The 18,510-nt window shown below is 32.4% G+C and overlaps 1 protein-coding gene and 1 pseudogene across 7 annotated transcripts in view; one reads left to right on the top strand and one right to left on the bottom strand.

Moving 5' to 3' along the window:
- LOC106882996 (opioid-binding protein/cell adhesion molecule) overlaps positions 1–18,510 on the top strand; it is a 794,708-nt gene that overhangs the window by 124,239 nt on the left and 651,959 nt on the right. The window lies entirely within an intron of this gene.
- On the bottom strand, positions 3,911–4,029 carry LOC128247742 (5S ribosomal RNA; annotated as a pseudogene).

The raw sequence follows: 18,510 nt of genomic DNA, 5'->3' as shown, positions 1-18,510 counted from the left end.
CATGAGAGTTTTGAAGGATGTAATGTCTTGACAGCTAAAGACTGATTCAGGTAGTTTATTCCATGCTTCAACAATTCTGAGCATGAAAATATGTTTCCGAAAGTCGTGGGTGCTGTATTGTATTTTTGATTTTGTGATCATGTCCATGAGAGTTTGACGTATGGAATTCAAAAAGGTGCCCAAGGTTGTTGGAAAGATGGTGGATAATCTTGTGGGTGTCTACCAAGCCAGTTGCCAGATGTCTGAGCTTCAATGAGTCCATGTATTATTTCATTAAAAAAAGAAAATTCATAACCTGAGTAAGCTGTATATATATAACAATGTATATTTCAGTAGTTTGATAACTGTGTGATATTTGCCTCCTTTCTTAATATTATCTGAATACTAATATAGTACCATATCTGATTTTGTTATTCATGCTTGAGTGTTGCATTCTGACATATTTATTAGTCACCTTGCTCTATTTCAATTCCTTAATTTCAATGTATTCACATAACCATACATTATGTGTCTTTATAACCTTTCTTCCTTTCTGTGTGACCTTTTGCACATTGTTTTATTACATACTTGTAAAGAGCAGGCCCCTTAGACAATAGTTTCTTCCTTAAGTCTTTAAATCTTCTTATATATGAGATTATTTATGGCTGTAGTATAACATTTGTATCTACTCTCTATTTTGTTCAGTAGGTAAGGATTGGTGTTTATTAATCCTTCCTTAGAAATATTATTGTTTTCATTATTGCTGTTATTCTTCTTCAGAAGTTTTTTTCTTTATTGTGTTCTCTTACTACAGCAGCGAATGCAGCTCTGTAGCCATAATTTGTGCCATCACTTTAGTATGACTTTCTGTAATACAGTTTTGACCTATACTATAGCAGCAGGTTGACCAATACCTTGTGAGTGAAATTAGTAGATAATAAATGAAGAAGCACATCGTGTGTATATACCCCACCCCACACACACACACTTATGTATTTGTGTGTGTATTTATGTGTGTGATGTGTGTATGATGTATGTATGTATATATACGTACACATACACATGTGTATATATAAGTATGTGTATGTATGTGCATATAAATATATATCAATGTAAATGTATGTAAAATATTTATGTATAGAATTAGGCAAAAAAACAACTTTAGAATGACTTTTTTCTGTCAAAATGCTAAAAATAACTGACCAATGAAAAACAAAAACCAACCAAGATTCAACCAAATCAAAAAATAAACCCAAATACTAAGCGAACAAAGATGAACCATCCCACTTCCATTGCGCATGTGCACACACACACATTCACCCCCCCCCCTTACATACACGCACATATTCACACAAGAGTTGAAATGCTGTTTGATTTATTTTTTCAGTGTACAATCTTCACCCCTTCCTTTCTCATTCATAAACACAAGACTATTATTATGATTATCTTTGTAACCATGGGAGCTATGAAAAAATACAAAGCCCAACATCACCACTGGATCATTCTACATATCTGTGTAATTTTTTGCGCAATTCCACCCAGCCTTTTGGCTGTGGATCCCAAGACAAGAAAGAATCGCGCATGTCAAATTTATATGTATATATATATATATATATAGACAACTGCTCAGTTGGTCTCCCTTGCAAGAAAGCTGTTCTCCTTTCGCTTCTTCTCTTACCATAGAGTTGCTTCCCTCTCTACCAAAATCTCCACTTAGTTGAAGGGAATCTTAGTCTTGCAAGCTGCATGGCAACCTCACTAGTGTTGGTGCCATGAAAATAGCATTTAATGCAGACTGTAAAGTGGTTGGCATTAAGATTAACATCCATTCATAGAGACCATGCCAAAAGAGAAATTGCAGCATAATGCATATATATATATATATATATATATATATATATATATAATATAATATATATACACACACACATACATACTCATACACACAAGTGGAAGAGTTTTCAATGTGTTGCAAAGTTTATTTGTATTTGAAGACAGCTTGATAATTCATTCAATTGCTATAATAGCTTTTTACCTCACACTTGTCAAAGCTTGATCAAATATAATTATGAACAATGCTTTATTATCAAACATACAAGAGCTTTCAGATAAAAAAGAATTTAAAAAGATATAATTTTTTGTTCAGTTTTTATTATTCAAGTTTAGTAACTCATAATCATATTGTGTGAAGTGGATATAAAAATAATGAAACAATTTTCTGAGAAAGTATTTCTTATCATATTGTCACATTTAAACAGAAGAACGAAATTTATGATGGAGTTTATATGATTACAATACACTTTATTAAAAGTAGCTTCCTAATATTTCATTACAATGTAGGAAGAAAGTAATGTAACATAAATTCAAAATAGTTAATATAGTTTCAGAATGAAGTAAAAATGTTTTGTTATTCATAAATATTTTATTGTCCTCCAGCAAAACAAACAATATTAATTGAAAAAGAAGGTGAGTGGGTCCTATCAAACATGCTAACTAATCTTATATTCTGAAATGTGGCCTACCTAACTTGTTTCTGTTTTTTTAATGTCCAACCACAAAATAATAAATCATTTTGCTTAAGAGTGCATCACTAGTATTCTGCTATGGCATCTTAATTATTATAATAGATTTTTGTGTTATTTCTTTGGAGGTGTAAGAAACTGGAAAATCAGTTAAAAGTAGCTGTCTATGAGTGAATTATCAGCAGAATTAATTTTTAAGCTGTCAGTGACTTGTTAATAACTTATAAGCTATATTTTGCAGTGTTATATGTGTTTTAAATTATTTTTAACATGAATGAGTTTACTTTATCTACCCTCTCAAGTAATAAAGATGTTAATTTCATATTCACTCTATATAAAATTTAAAACAAATTCACTAATAGGCTTTGAAAACTTTGAATATGAAAATCCATGCTGCATAGGTTTGGCACTTGGATTGTTTCTATACATCTGCTGATATTGTATCCTTGATCTGTGTACTTGTTTCTAATCATTTCATTTTATTCTGTACTAGATATGAAAAATTAGCTTGCTCTTGTATTCATTACTATGTGTAGACCAGGTCATTTTCCAGTACAAAAGTATTAACATATAATCATTGGATTATTAGATGCTGTTTCTTGCTACATGATTGAATTTATTATGTTCATTTAGAAATGCTAAGATGTTGATCAATGGACTGAATACTTGATTATATCTTGTGTTGCTTTAGAATTCCTTCTTAGTTTCAACTTTCTGCTATTAATCTACAACTTTGACACCTGATCTTTTACAAATGATATTGGATATTATTTATGGATTGATTGAGAACTAAGGTATTAAAAATAAAAAGACTTTAATTTCTTTTTCCTAAAATTCCTGCACTAATTGTTCTAATTTTAAACGAATAGATTTAGAAACATTAATGAATGTCAGGAACTTAACTGAATTTTATTCTTTGTGTAAGTTTAGCTTGCTTTCCCTGTATGTCGTACCATTTGTTTATTTTATGTTAAACTATATTTAAGTAACTGAGTTGTGTTATTCAGGGGAAGCCTTTTATAATGCTGCCATACAGATATATTAGACTGCGACAACACAAGGGTACCAACTTGAAGAATTTTTAGTCAAATTTATTAAATCCAGAGCTTATTACTTAAAAGCCTATCACTTATCCTATTGGTCTCTTTTGCTGAGCTGCTACGTTAAGGGGATGTAAACACACCAGCACCAGTTGTCAAGTGGTTGGGGTGAGGGACAAATGCAGGCACAAAGTCTCTCACACACACACGCACATTCAGTTGGCTTCTTTCAATTTTCGTTTATCAAATCCACTCACAATACTTTGTTTGGCTTGAAGCTATAGAAGAAAACACTTTCCCATGAACTAATGTGGTTAGGAAACAATCTTCTTTCCGCACAGCCACATCTCCACCTATAAAAGTGTGAGATGCTTACAGCACCTAGGTTTTTCATGCAGTCACCCATCTAAGTACTATCTAGGCTCAATGTTGCTTAACTTCGGTTATTGGGTGAGAACCGGTACATTCAACATGATATGGCCGTATATGATCGGCAAAAAATAATTCACTCTTAATGAAGTTTATTTTCAAGTTAGAGACAAATTATCTTTTGTAAGTTATGAAAAAGTTGTTTTTGTTCAGAAATCATTGCCTCTGTTCAATGAAAGCTGTATGATTTGCTATTATGTGTGAAATAACGTTTTTGTAAAATTAATTATACTTTTTCTGCACAATTTTAATTTTTGGAGTATCCAAAAAATTAAAAAGTACTTTGTGACTTTACTTAGGATCAAAGCTTCTGGTGTTATTTTCTTTTTATATATTTTGTATTACATAATGTATAAAGTACTGTTTTTTGATAATAAAATAATAAAAAAAAAATATTGGGCATTAATGAGTTAAGTAGATTTTGATCAGTATTAGCTTACTTGATACTGTCAGGTTCAGAGTTTAACTTTTCCATCAGTCATTTTTGTGCAAAATGAATGGAAGTGGGAGGATAAAAGGCTTTGTTGACATTGATATGATTCAAACTCAAAAATGCAAGTTGCCAAATTGCTTATTAGTGATATAGTTCAATTTATAGAGTCACTTTTAAAATTTGAATTTTCTACTGCTAGCATATAGCAAATACTCAGCTCAACCTGATTCCAATGCTGGAGGTTCAAGAACCAAATGAAGGGCAGATCTTCAATCCCAAGATCATCTTGATTCCAAAAAAGTACAATATGTCTATGTAGAGCAAATGTAGACCAAGATACAGGGGTCCCAGATGGACAGACACAATTTTGCATTTATTATTATAGATTGTTACTTAATTTTGAGTGTAGACAATAATTTTAACAAATTTGGCAATAAACTTCTCTTGTACTTCTGAGAAATAGGTCTACATTTAAATCATGGGGTTTAATGTGTTTTATATTTCAAATATAAGCTTTTGTATAAAAGTTATAGTTTTGTCTATATTCATTCAAAATTTATAAGCTGAAAAGGTTTAGGATATTAAAAAATTATTTTTACAACCACCAAATTGTCACTTGAATAAATCTTTACTTAAATTTTTGGACAATATCTTGAACCCTTTAGCATTCAGGTTACTCTGTCAAATGTAATGCTTATTTATTCACATTGTCTTGAATTAATCGTGCATTATCTAGTGCTTTCAAGATTTCAATGATGCAATTGTTTTAATTTTTATTGTGACAGTATAGATTGTGTGAAATATTAGATCTGGCCAATTTGAATATAAAAGAGGCAGAATATTATGGTTGGATATGGTCAGTTTGAATGCTAAAGGGTTAAAGTCTTATATTCTTGCATAAACCCATCATGATTAGAAATCCATCTTAGTACATTTGAAAGGTCAGTGATTGTGCCATTCAAAAATATATAATTGACAATCTCCTGAGAAAATTTCACCACTAAATTCAAAAATTCTCAGATAAGTAAAATATCATACTAGGGCAGGTGGTCTGAAGTTATTTAACATCTTGGCTTCTGGGATTTATACCACTGACATATCTGTACATAAGGTAGATATATTTATATATAACTATGAAACAACTGAAATATTAATGTGGATTGAGCAATAACATTCAGCATTCTTATTGATTTTCATACATGTGAAAACATGAGTAACTGACTGAGTGGACATTGTAAAAGTCCATGTTAAGTATATTTAAAATGATGCATACCATAGATATTGTTCTGGAGTTTGATGCTGAGAATGGCAATGAGGCAATGGCAGGAAAAGTCAGTGCCATTTTTATCAGTATCAATGTTGTCTTTATCAGTATCCTTGTTACAAAGTCCAGTTTTCATTCCATCATGTTTTGAATATATTTTCTTTGAAAAAATTTACTCATCAGGATAGTGTAGGTATACAGCAAAGCTTTTTAAAATGTTCACATAATGAATGTCTTAACATTTCCTGCAGCAGAGCTGCAGTAAAGATTACAGTAACTTTCTTAGCATCAGCTATTTTATATTACTTTTCAATATAAATTTTGTACTCTTTTAAAAAGTGGGACTTATACTAATTCAAGACAAGGAGAACTATTATAGTACATATTTGGAATGAGGTATCTTTGATAGATAGTAAAGAAAGGAAAAACGGAAATAGAAGTATGTAATATTCTAATGTGATGGATATACTTACAGTGAGTGCTATTTAAAACAAAGAGAAAGCCAATATCCTATCTTTTAATCTTTTATTTCTCATTGTACACACTAGAAACCAAGGAACTTAAATTTAACAATACACATCCTCTCATTAATTACATTCTTTACATTCTTCATTTCAGAAGAGTTTCATACAGTTAGTTCTAAAGATAGATTTTATAAAAAGGAAAAAATATATATAAAAGAAAAAAAAAAAATGAAAAAAGTTCAAAAGTGTAGCGTTTCAGATTCACAAGAATCTTAATGAAATTTTCACAGAAAATCATAGAATAAAAGCTACATTTGAATGTCTTAATGGTCTAAAGAGAAAATAAAATAGTAAAATGAAACCGAAGAAAGAACAGTAATAAATATATAATACAAGAATATTAAAAATAATGCAGAATTTAAAACTCAAATGTCATTGATATTTGGTAATTAAGTTAGTGGACATTTTTGTCACTAGATTGTTATCAGTCATTTTAGTTTAATTAGTAATTGAAATTAAAACACAGTTGCAGAAAATTGACAGTTTCCGTGTGATGACACATGCGAAGTAAATGACTATTATTATTGATATTATTATTATCAGTTCAAGTTGGTGATAATATTTCACTTAAGTATACTACTTGCCTCTCAAGAACAGCTTCATGCATAATTAAGAAATCAGCATTAGTATTGTTCTACTACTGTTTCCCAAAAGCATTAAATATAATATATTCACAATCCTTAGTTAACAACTACAAGAAGACTTTGTAGTGATTTAGATTTACATCACATTTTAGTTGAATTATTTTACTGTTCCTCATTATTATTCACATTAGAAGTTTATAATATGCATATATACTTGAATATATATATATATATATAAAAGATCTTAAACATATGTATATACATATATGCATATACACAGGCATATATACATGCACACATGAATATGTGTATGTGTGTTGTACATATATGCATATGTTTATATGTATTCATCCCTTTGTTTTTATGTCCATTTTCCATACTAGTATGGGTTAGATGAATGTATTGAGGCATTGTTTTACAGCTAAACGTCCTGCCTGCTGTAAATGCTTTGATGTGAATATGCTTCATAAATATTATATACTTTTATATATGTCTTTGTATGTGCATATATATATATATTTATATATATATATATATATATATATATATATATATATATATATATATAGAGAGAGAGAGAGAGAGAGAGAGAGAGAGAGAGAGAGAGAGAGAGAGAGAGAGAGAGAGAGAGAGAGAGAGAGAGAGAGAGAGAGAGAGAGAGAGAGAGAGAGAGTTACACACACACATATACACATATATGTATGCACTCAGGATAGCATGTGTCATTGCTAACTGCCTTAGATGCCTATGTAATTTCAAGGCAGTTCCAATGGAATATCCAGAATGTGAGAGCCATAGGGAGAGAGGGCTGCACCAACAACCAGCTACTGCTTAATTACGGCTGAGAAGCCTGGAGCAGTATGAAATGTCTATATGTCTACTCATCCAGCCATCCATCCAAGCACACACACACACAAGTATGTATCATCATCATCTTTGAAATTCCATTTTCCATGAAGACATGATTTGAAGGAATTTTATGGGTATGAGGACTATACTGTGCTCCACTTCTCTATGTTTGCTTTTTTGCATGGTACCAGTTCTAAAGCAGACTGCTATGCAATTTGCAAGTCTACTATCTGTTTCACACATAGCCCAGTCTGGGAATTGAACTCACTACCTCATGATTGTAAGCCTGATGCTCTAATCACTGAGCCATGCGCCTTCACACACACATACACATATATACACAATGCATATTTTTATTTATTTAACGTCTGTTTTTCTATGCTAGCATGGCTTTGGCTGATGTATATAACTCATACTGATATAATTTAACACTTGTAGAATGGAATGATCTATCAACTTCAGCCTGATGTTCCAGACATGTGAAAGCATGTTAACAGAACATTTGCATTTACTCAGTACTAAACATTATTAAACAATTCGTCAATATCTCATCAGGAAAATTACATTTCTTTCATTTACAAAAATGTACGGAATATTAATGCAATTATCATTTATTTTTCACAATGAAATTTCCTCAAAATTAGTAGGTGAGGAATTTTTAAAAAAATCCATTAATTAATTTTTGACATTAAAGTCAGCATGCATTCTTTCTTTTTTCTTTTTAGCTTTTAAGTTCATTAATGTATATTGCTGTTTTTATTATCATTATTATTGCTATTTTTCTTCCTGTTGTTATCACTACTGCTATTTATTCTATTTTAGATTTGATAAAAAAAAATTTTTCATATAAGTGGTACTGGAACCTTCCATTGTAACGGATGTTACTTTCCTGTCATGTCTTCTTTTGTCAGGAAATTATTAGTATTATTATTGTTCAGGTTGTTATTTTCCCTCTCTAAAATTATCTCAAGCATATTATTATTACCAACTTTTTATGACTTCTCCCTCACACTGTGTAGACATATATTTACAAAACTGAAGAGTTGCCAACAGAGAAGCCAATAAATACATTGATATAAAGCATTTTCTTTTCAAAATTTTATTTATTAGATTTTTTTTAATTGGTAATAAAAATAAATACCTTTTTAGAAATGTGAGACAGAAGTTAGTTTTACTGAATGGAATCATTATAAATAATAAATAAACAAATACTGCAACATAAAAAAACATAAAATAATCATAGCCTGTCACTGTAACCATTTGCTTTTCTGATAACCTTTTTTTTTTCTTCTCACCAATATCCATTAAATCTTTTGTTGAAAGTTATAAAGTGTGTAAATGTGATGCTAGTTGACAAAATAAAAAGAACTAAAAATGATATAAGCTTTGAAAAAGTTAGTCGATGTAGTAAGTACCAAATTGTCAACAAATTTATTATATAATAAACAAATATCCATTATCTTTAGGAAAAATGTCAAAATTTTGTATTTGTTTTTGTTTTGTAATAACTACCTGAGAGAACTTAATTTACAGTGAATTTGTTTTAAAAGAAATTAACATTATTGCTGTTATGCATGCATACATACATACATACATACATACATACACACATACATACACACACACATACATACACACATATACATATATATATAAGAAGGGATGGTATTATTAAAATATCATCACGAGTGGCGAGCGAATTATCAGTAGTACAGGCAAATTAATAAAACATATACAATATAAGATATGTACACATATATATATATACATATATACACACACACAAACACAAACAGACACAAGGGTACTACATGAGCACCTACATTGCTAAAAATAGAAGTCAAAAATATTTCTGTACCACAGAATAGTCACAAATGAACTACAAGCATGATAGGAAAAAGTTCCAGTGAACATTAAAAATGTCTTACTTCTACTAGTTCAGTGCAAGTATTAATACCAAATAGGTGCTGGTTTCTCATCAGCCAAAGTCTACCAGCTAACTACTAAAATTTTCCCCCACCGTGCCTGCAAAATTTCGTTTGAAGTGACCAAACACTATTTAAACAAACGAAATGCGTGAAATTATTTATAAATAAATATAAGGGATAGTAATATTAAAATTAGCATCAGAAGTGGCAAGAGAATTATCAGCCAAATTGATAAAATATAAACATACAATATAAGCTATGTACTTATATATATACACACACATACATATACGTGAGGACACTACATAAGCACCTACATCGCTAAAAATAGAAGTTAAAAATACTTCTGTCCACAGAATAGTCATGTCGTCCATATTTGTTTTTGTTTAGTTTCCTTGTATGTCTTCACTGTCCTGTTTTTGTTCCCAAATTTGACCCTCCATAAATCCCAAATTTTATTTTGGTACTTATGGGAGCAACTGTCTTTTATATATATATATACACACGTGTATGTGTATATATATGTATGTATATTTATATATTTATATGTATATATGTATGTATGTATATATATATATATATATATATAGAACTAGAGGAGAAGTTTCAGGTGTGGAAGCAAGGTCTAGAATTGAAGGGCCTTAGAGTCAACCTAGCTAAAACCAAAATCCTAATAAGTAGGAAGGTAGATAAAACACAAACCCCTTCAGGTAGATGGCCCTGCTCAGTATGTAGAAAAGGAGTAGGTAGTAACTCTATAAGATGTACCCGGTGCAAGCTATGGACACATAAGAGGTGCAGCAACATCAAAGGCAGGTTAACTAGCAAGTTAGTTTTTGTTTGTGGCAGATGTTCAGGTGCAATAAAGACTGCAAACAAACAGGAAACAACTTCTATCTCATTCCAGGGTGAAAAACTAGAGGTAGTCGATAGCTTCCGCTATCTGGGCGACCAAGTTAGTAGTGGGGGTGGGTGCGCTGAAAGTGTAGCTGCTAGAATAAGAATAGCCTGGGCAAAGTTTAGAGAGCTCTTACCCCTGCTGGCGACAAAGGGACTCTCACTCAGAGTAAAAGGCAGACTGTATGACGCATGCGTACGAACAACCATGCTACATGGCAGTGAAACATGGGCTGTAACTGCTGAGGACATACGTAAGCTCGCAAGGAATGAAGCCAGTATGCTCCGTTGGATGTGTAATGTCAATGTGAATACCCGTCAGAGTGTAAGTATCTTGAGAGAAAAGCTGAACATTAGAAGCATCAGTTGTGGCGTGCAAGAGAGACGATTGCGCTGGTATGGACATGTGGTGAGAATGGAGGAGGATAGCTGCGTGAAAAAGTGCCACACCCTAACAGTTGAGGGAACCCGTGGAAGAGGTAGGCCCAGGAAGACCTGGGCTGAGGTGGTGAGGCAAGACCTTCGTACATTGGGCCTCACCGAGGCGATGACTACGGACCGAGACCTTTGGAAATGTGCTGTGCGTGAGAAGACCCGGCAAGCCAAGTAAGATCGTTGCCAGTGCCCCTGGACTGGTTCTTGTGCGGGTGGCACATGAGATGCACCATTTTGAGCGTGGCCGTTGCCAGTACCGCCTGACTGGCTCCTGTAGGATTTTCGAGCGAGATCGTTGCCAGTGCCCCTGGACTGGCTTGTGCGGGTGGCACATAAAAGACACCATTTCGAGCGTGGCCGTTTTCGTGCGGGTGACACGTAAAAGCACCCACTACACTCTCTGAGTGGTTGGCGTTAGGAAGGGCATCCAGCTGTAGAAACTCTGCCAAATCAGACTGGAGCCTGGTGTTGCCATCCGGTTTCACCAGTCCTCAGTCAAATCGTCCAACCCATGCTAGCATGGAAAGCGGACGTTAAACGATGATGATGATATACACATATATATATATATAGGTGTATATGTATATGTATATATATATATATATATATATATATATATATATATATATATATATGATTTTTACCAGCATATCTCGAGAGTGGCCATGGGAACGAGAATGGGCCCCAACTATGCAAACCTGTTTGTTAGCTACGCTGAGGCCCAAATATTCTCAAGTTTCACTGGTCCCACTCCCAAACTATATGGTCGTTATATTGACGACTGTATTGGCATGACCTCACTCTCCTGTTTTCTATGTTATAAAAAATATGAAAAAATACTAAGAGGAGACAAGGATGCTGAACATGCAGACAGACAATGCAACGAAGACATGAACGAGTGAAACGGGTTATTCCTTATTCATTTTTATTACAAATTATCATTGCAACTTCGGCAAAAGGAAGCTAAGAGCCCCAGATTCCTTGGAAGAATGTCGAAAGTGCTGTTATTTGAAACTATGTTACATAAGAAGTTAAAAATACACAAAATATCTGATATCTTTGTCAGAAGGAAAATAACTTGAACTGAGCACCTGTTAAGGGTTATGCTGCAATGGTAATAAGTATTTGTAATACTGTTAGTGTTATTATAAGCATCAATTTATGATGATTGATATATCTAAGTGGTGTGTATTGTGAACGTGATTCTTATTACTATTGATTTCATTTTTGTTTTCAAATAAGTTCTTAGATTTTGCCATTTTGTTCTTTGGTTAGAAGCTCTTCATATCAATAATTCAAAACGTGATTCCACAATACACCTACTCCATTCAAAATATTTAAGCATCTTTTTTTTTTAATACTGTAAGCTATATTATGTGAATAATTAATTTTTTTTTTACAAAGTTTTGAGAATAATGAATGACAGAACTCACTTTATTTTCATAATCAATGATCGTTTATATTCAATACTTTCTATATGTTTTCGTTATTTTGAGTAGATTTTAACAATTATTTGTTTTTATTTTCAATTCGGTTATTGTTGATAGGCTGTCAGTTTATTAAGTAAGATTAGTCTTGTATGTTCACATCAATGCATGAGACCTACAAGTTTTGACAGTAAATGTACAATAGATTTATATGCAATGACATTATTTTCATTATAATTAATTACAGTAGACCAGCTGCAGATCCATTTATAAACTCCATGTAACATAAAATCTTTGGTTAGTAAAACCAACAATTTAGTTTTGATTTTCAGTTTCAATTACTTTGACGATGTAGTTAAGTATTTAGTTTCACAATTATGTGGCTTCAGGTTCAGTCCCACTGCACATCATCTTGGGCAAGTGTCTACTATTATTGCCTCAGGCTAACTAATGCTTCGTGAGCAAATTTGGTAGACAGAAACTGATGGACATCTATTGTGTGTCATCGTAATTATTTATAATCTTCACTGTGCAGTGGGTTACAGTTGTTTCCAGTTCAGCTGAGCAACAACCAATGATTTTCTGTCAACAAATCATCTGCCAGCTCTGCCTTTTTAAAATTCTTCTAGTATATAATAATATGTTTCTTCTAATAATCATGTGGTTATATGAAAGCTGATGAATGATCCAACTTAACATGAATTTGCTGAGCACTAGGCTGTACATTCTATCAGTTTCTTTCTAGAGGTATTTTGTGTAAATTTTGAAATATTAGAATCCTTGTGGTATGCATGGAAGTTACAGTGATAGCAACAGTAGAGATGTGCAGGATCCAGTAACTAAAAAGCCAGATAAACTCGAAACTTTCAGTAGTTTCTCAGATATGTATTAGCACCATCTCCAAATACTTTGTCATATTGCTTTCAATATACCAGGCTTATGTCTAAAGAGCAGTTTGACTTCCATCAAGTTCCATTTACCGTTACTTGTTAGACTTCATTATCCAATTCTCCTGATCATTTCCTGTTGCACTGATGTCATCCCTATCTCTTTTACTTTAAAATATGTTTAAATATCTATTTACAATCTAGTTGGTGATAAAGAATTAACATTCTCTTTTAAATTTTCTTTTGATGCAGTATAATGTGGCAAAAAAGAATATATACTCAAATGTAAATCTTTATTATATTATGTATTTTACATCTTGAATTTTGGAAAATACACATAAAACAATTAGTTGTCATTATTCATTCTTTTTAATGGGTTTTATATAAAAAAAAGTTGCTGCCAAGGAAATTGGAGAATGTTATCCTTTTTGGCTTGTTTGAAAATGTAGAAATATTATATACAATGAAAGTGAAACAGATAATGGAAAAGAAAGGAAGAAAAAGGAAAAAAATAAAAAATACGATTCCAATTTCTGTTATTGAACTCTGATTTAATGTTCAGGAAATCTCCAAGAGAACTGAGATTTATTGCAAAATATTTTAAGAAAGCTTTTTTATTTATTCGTTTTCTTTTTTTCCTACTGGTAAATAGATTGCACCAGTACCCAAATAATCAATAGTGTGTTCACTTGTACCTTTTTATAAAAATAAGTTTGTGTGTGATTCTATCTGTTAACATACATGTATATATGCAGATGATCATATTAAAGAGAAATGTGGTTGGTATTAATTTAAAGTTATTTATTTTTACTGTAGTTTTATATTTTAAAAGCCTACATTGACATCATCAAGCCTTTCAGTTAAAGAATAAAATGAAACCGAAATCCCTTTAATTTCTTTTCGTAGCTATATCGTTTTCAGTTAAGTAACTGGTATGCAGAACCCAACAATGCTTGAAAAAGAATACGAAAAAAATATGTCTGAAGCTAAACATTACAAATATTTAGCTATCATTATCATCTGTGGTGAACTGAAAAATATTGATTTCTTACACAAGCACAAGGCCTGAAATTTGGAAAGAAGGTAACAGTTATATCAACCCTAGTACTTCACAGATACTTATTGATCCCTGAACGTTGAAAGGGAAGGCTAATCTTAGAGGGATATAAACTCAGGATGTTAAGTGCCAGAACAAATATGGCAAAGCATTTTATCAGATACTCTGATGATTCTACAATTCTACTGCCTGGCTTTCAAATTTCCAGAAATTGTTAATATTTTAAAAAAATCATCCTATAAAGTTGCTAGTTGGTTGTACCTGCATGTTGTTCTCTTGTCTTATTGTTTAATATAATGGTTCTACAGCTGCAAAGTGAATCAGTGAGTTTGTGATGATAATTTCATCCAGTATTTTATCCTCATCTCTTCAGATAACCTGTTTTTAAATCATAAAAAATCTATATATATTGTAAGCTTGACTTCTTCTTCTTCTTCTTCTTTTTCTTCACATGATTATGTGGCTCGGCTGGGATTTGTTGAGGCAGTTTTCTGGGGTGCAATGCCCTTTCTGTTGTCAATCCCCACCTGTCTCCAACAAATTAACATTGCCCCCCCCCCCCATGTGATGGCCTATAATAGAAGTCATTTGTCTAAGGTACCACATAGTGGGATTAAGCTTGAAACCATGTGGTTGCGAACTTCTTAACCATAAAGCTATGCTTGCAACTATTCACACTCTATTTGCACTGTGACAGTGAAATAGTTACCAGCTGTTTTCTCATATTTCTGGTAAAGAGATTAGCATACTAAATCATTAATTCAAAAGGTTTGAGTTAATCTCTATTCTAAACTTGGCATTAAGTTGGGCTTATTTCATTTTTTAATATTTATATTCATTAAGGCAGTGAGCTGGCAGAAGAGTTAGCATGTTGGACAAAATGCTTAGTGGTATGTCACCTGTCTTTACATTCCAAGTTCAAATTCTGCCAAAGTTGGCTTTGCTTTTGTGGTGTATGCGTGCGAGTAGATGTAATCGCCTTAACTTGGTTTTCCTTTCGTCGACTGCGAGTCTGTCTTTTGGTATCCGATCCTCAAAGCTTGCCCCGACCCGAAGAACACTAGGAATAGCAGCTGCTTTTCCCAAACCTAGACCATCACTTAGCATGTCCTCCTGACCACGACCCCGTTCGAAAAGGGCATGAATCCTGATCGAGGCTCCATCTGCCCTTCTTCCTCTTCCGGTCAACTCGCCCTTCTGGTCAGCTCCCCAGTCACTGACGTCATACCACAGCTTTCATTGTTCGGGGTTGATAAAATAAGTACCAGTTGAGCACTTATCCCACAAAACTGATGGCCTTGTGCTGAAATTTGAAACTAGTATTTTTATTCATTTTATTTTAGTAAGTAGAAGCTAAAGCAACTCACATTTCTTATTTGAGTATAGTTAGGAAGTGTTTTAAGCTGTAGCTGGTATGCTGGAACTGTTCAAATTTGAAAAATTAACCACCTCATACTATAATGCTGAAGTAAATAGAACAATTTTGTTAGAAGAATTCTTTTGTTGGCAAGTTTAATGTTGAACTACTGGATATCTTAGATTGTGCTAACTCATTTATCATCAAGTGTGTCTCGAACTTATGTTGAAGCTGATTATATTGCAGCAAATAAAGAAATGTGCATTACTTTACAGTATTAAATTCTTGTGATACTAGCTGATAGATCTGCCAATAAATAGTTTTAAAGTTGTCTTCTAATATTATACAATAACATTTTTTCCCATGTATGGAAAATATCTAAATGTTTAAATCTTACACGGATTGAACTTGTAATTTTTAAGCTACTATGTGTTGGTTTAAAGACTAAATTTCTTTGAAGCCAAATTCTGACATGGGAATTTTTTTCAAACAAATTTGACAAGTATCTCAATGTTGTATGAATGACCTGGAAAGGAAATTATTTCATCAGAAGAAAATTAAAATATTTAAAATAAAGTGGTTCTAGTTGAGTACAGGTGTTTATCTGCAAGTGCTAAGAAATTTATAGCAACCTAGAATAGTAAAATTAGATGCATTATATACAAGAGTTTTAGGTTCTGTTGCTTAAGATATCTTAGCTACACTCTCTAAACAAAATAATGCAAATGTCAGAAAATTGAAAGCATATATGTGAATATCCGCTACTACAATCTTCTAATTATTTTCTCAAGTTTATCTTGATAATAGAATCAAATTTTCCTTTTCATCTATAGTAATCATTTTCACTGTTGGCTATTTTGCTAATTGTGACCAAAATTACAGAAGTTATGTCTCAAAGAATGATATAATAATTCAGGGCTAATTTTTAATACTTCCTTTTGTAAAGATGTAACAATATATCAGATTGTATTTTATATATATTCACACACACACACACACACGCACGCGCACGCACACGCACACGCACACGCACACACACACACTCACTCACTCACTCACTCACTCACTCACTCACTCACTCACTCACTCACTCACTCTCTCTCTCTCTCTCTCTCTCTCTCTCTCTCTCTCTATGTATATAGGAACAAATCTATTATATTTGTGCTATTGTAAACATGACTGCTCTATTCCTCCCCTTTTCACATGTTATTAGCTGGTCCTTCAAGTTTCATTTCAAACCATTTCAGAAGTCCAATGTCTTAATGTTGTCTTAGAAGAGGTTATTATTACTGTTTTGAATGCAAGAAGGGCTCTGTGTAATTTCTTGTCATTATCATTATATTTAAAATTTTGGTGCCTTGGTTTACTTTCATAATGCGGAAAATTGGATTTATTTTTTACTGGATGTACTGCTATTTATGTGAAGAATTTTCATGTTTTGCAGTTCCAATAATTTATGTTTATAATATCTTTCTTGCTTTCATTTCTCTCTCCTCACTTATTCTTTCCTTTCTTGCTTCTCTCTCTCTTCTCTCCTCTTACTCTCACTATGATCCTGACTGTCCTTGCTTCCAGTCCTATCAGTCCCTGCCAACTTCATTTTTATGCTAAACCTGAAATTATAGGAAGATATGTTGGTATAGTAACTAATCCTTTTCTCGTGTCTCTAATTACTTTTTCTTCTCTTTGATAAAAGGCATAATTTGAAATGTTAAACCCTCATTTCAGGCATTTAGTAACAGATTGTCGTAAGCGCCACAACTTAAAAACTGAGAAAAACAGTCAAAGCTCTGCAACATTCAGAATGCAATATCTCAACAAGGAATGAAGTTATGAAGCTGGTTTTGGTCTTAAAATGACCATGAAGACCTCATCTAATCATTCCACCTATGCAAAATTATCTATTTGTGCATGCATCTGAAAGATGAAACAATGACTGCATCTTTCTCAGTTTATAGAATATACTGGTACTACAAAACGGTGTATCACATTGCATATTTTAGCCATAATACCTAGAAAAATCTGAGGGTCCATAGTAAGTGATTATATGTGTGTGTGTGATTGTGTGATGTCATCATCATCATCATCATCATCATCGTTTAACGTCCGCTTTCCATGCTAGCATGGGTTGGACGATTTGACTGAGGAGTGGTGAAACCGGATGGCTACACCAGGCTCCAATCTGATTTGGCAGAGTTTCTACAGCTGGATGCCCTTCCTAACGCCAACCACTCTAAGAGTGTAGTTACACTCTGAGAGTGTAGTATATATATATATATATATATATATATATATATATATATATATATATATATATGTCTTATATATTTCTGTATGTTTATATTTATATCTGTATTTATATGAATGTGTATGTTTATATTTATATCTGTATTTATATGAATGTGTATGTTTATATGTATACTTTATAAATTGACTCGTATCCATATCTCTTAAGGTTTCATGGGTAGGACACTTGCATCTCATCAGATATTCTGTCTTCAAACATCTGATGTTAAGAAAAAGTTTTGTACCTATGAGATCTTGTGGAATGTGCAGCTGGGTCAAACTTATTGAATATAACTCCAACCAAATATGTCAAGTGCTACTTTGACTTGTTCACTTTGTGTGTGTGTGTGTGTAGTAATATATTTGTTAGTTACATTCTTCAATCATTTTCTTTTTACTTCTGTTATCTGGTTCCATTTCCTTCTTGCTTGCATTTGAAGTAAATATCCATGCAAGACACACATTTCTTTGAAATTAACTACTTTAAGCAGTTTAAACAGAGATAACTAACATATTTTTGAATGAGAATAATTTAAGTCTATGCAAACAAAGACTATGAAACTGTTGCTTTAACTAATAACTTGATAGCCAGCTTGTAGGAATACTGTAACA

Source organism: Octopus bimaculoides, chromosome 4 (genome assembly GCF_046866305.1).
Source record: "Octopus bimaculoides isolate indiv1 chromosome 4, ASM4686630v1, whole genome shotgun sequence".
NCBI lineage: Eukaryota > Metazoa > Mollusca > Cephalopoda > Octopoda > Octopodidae > Octopus > Octopus bimaculoides.
This window is presented reverse-complemented; position numbering and strand designations above follow the sequence as displayed.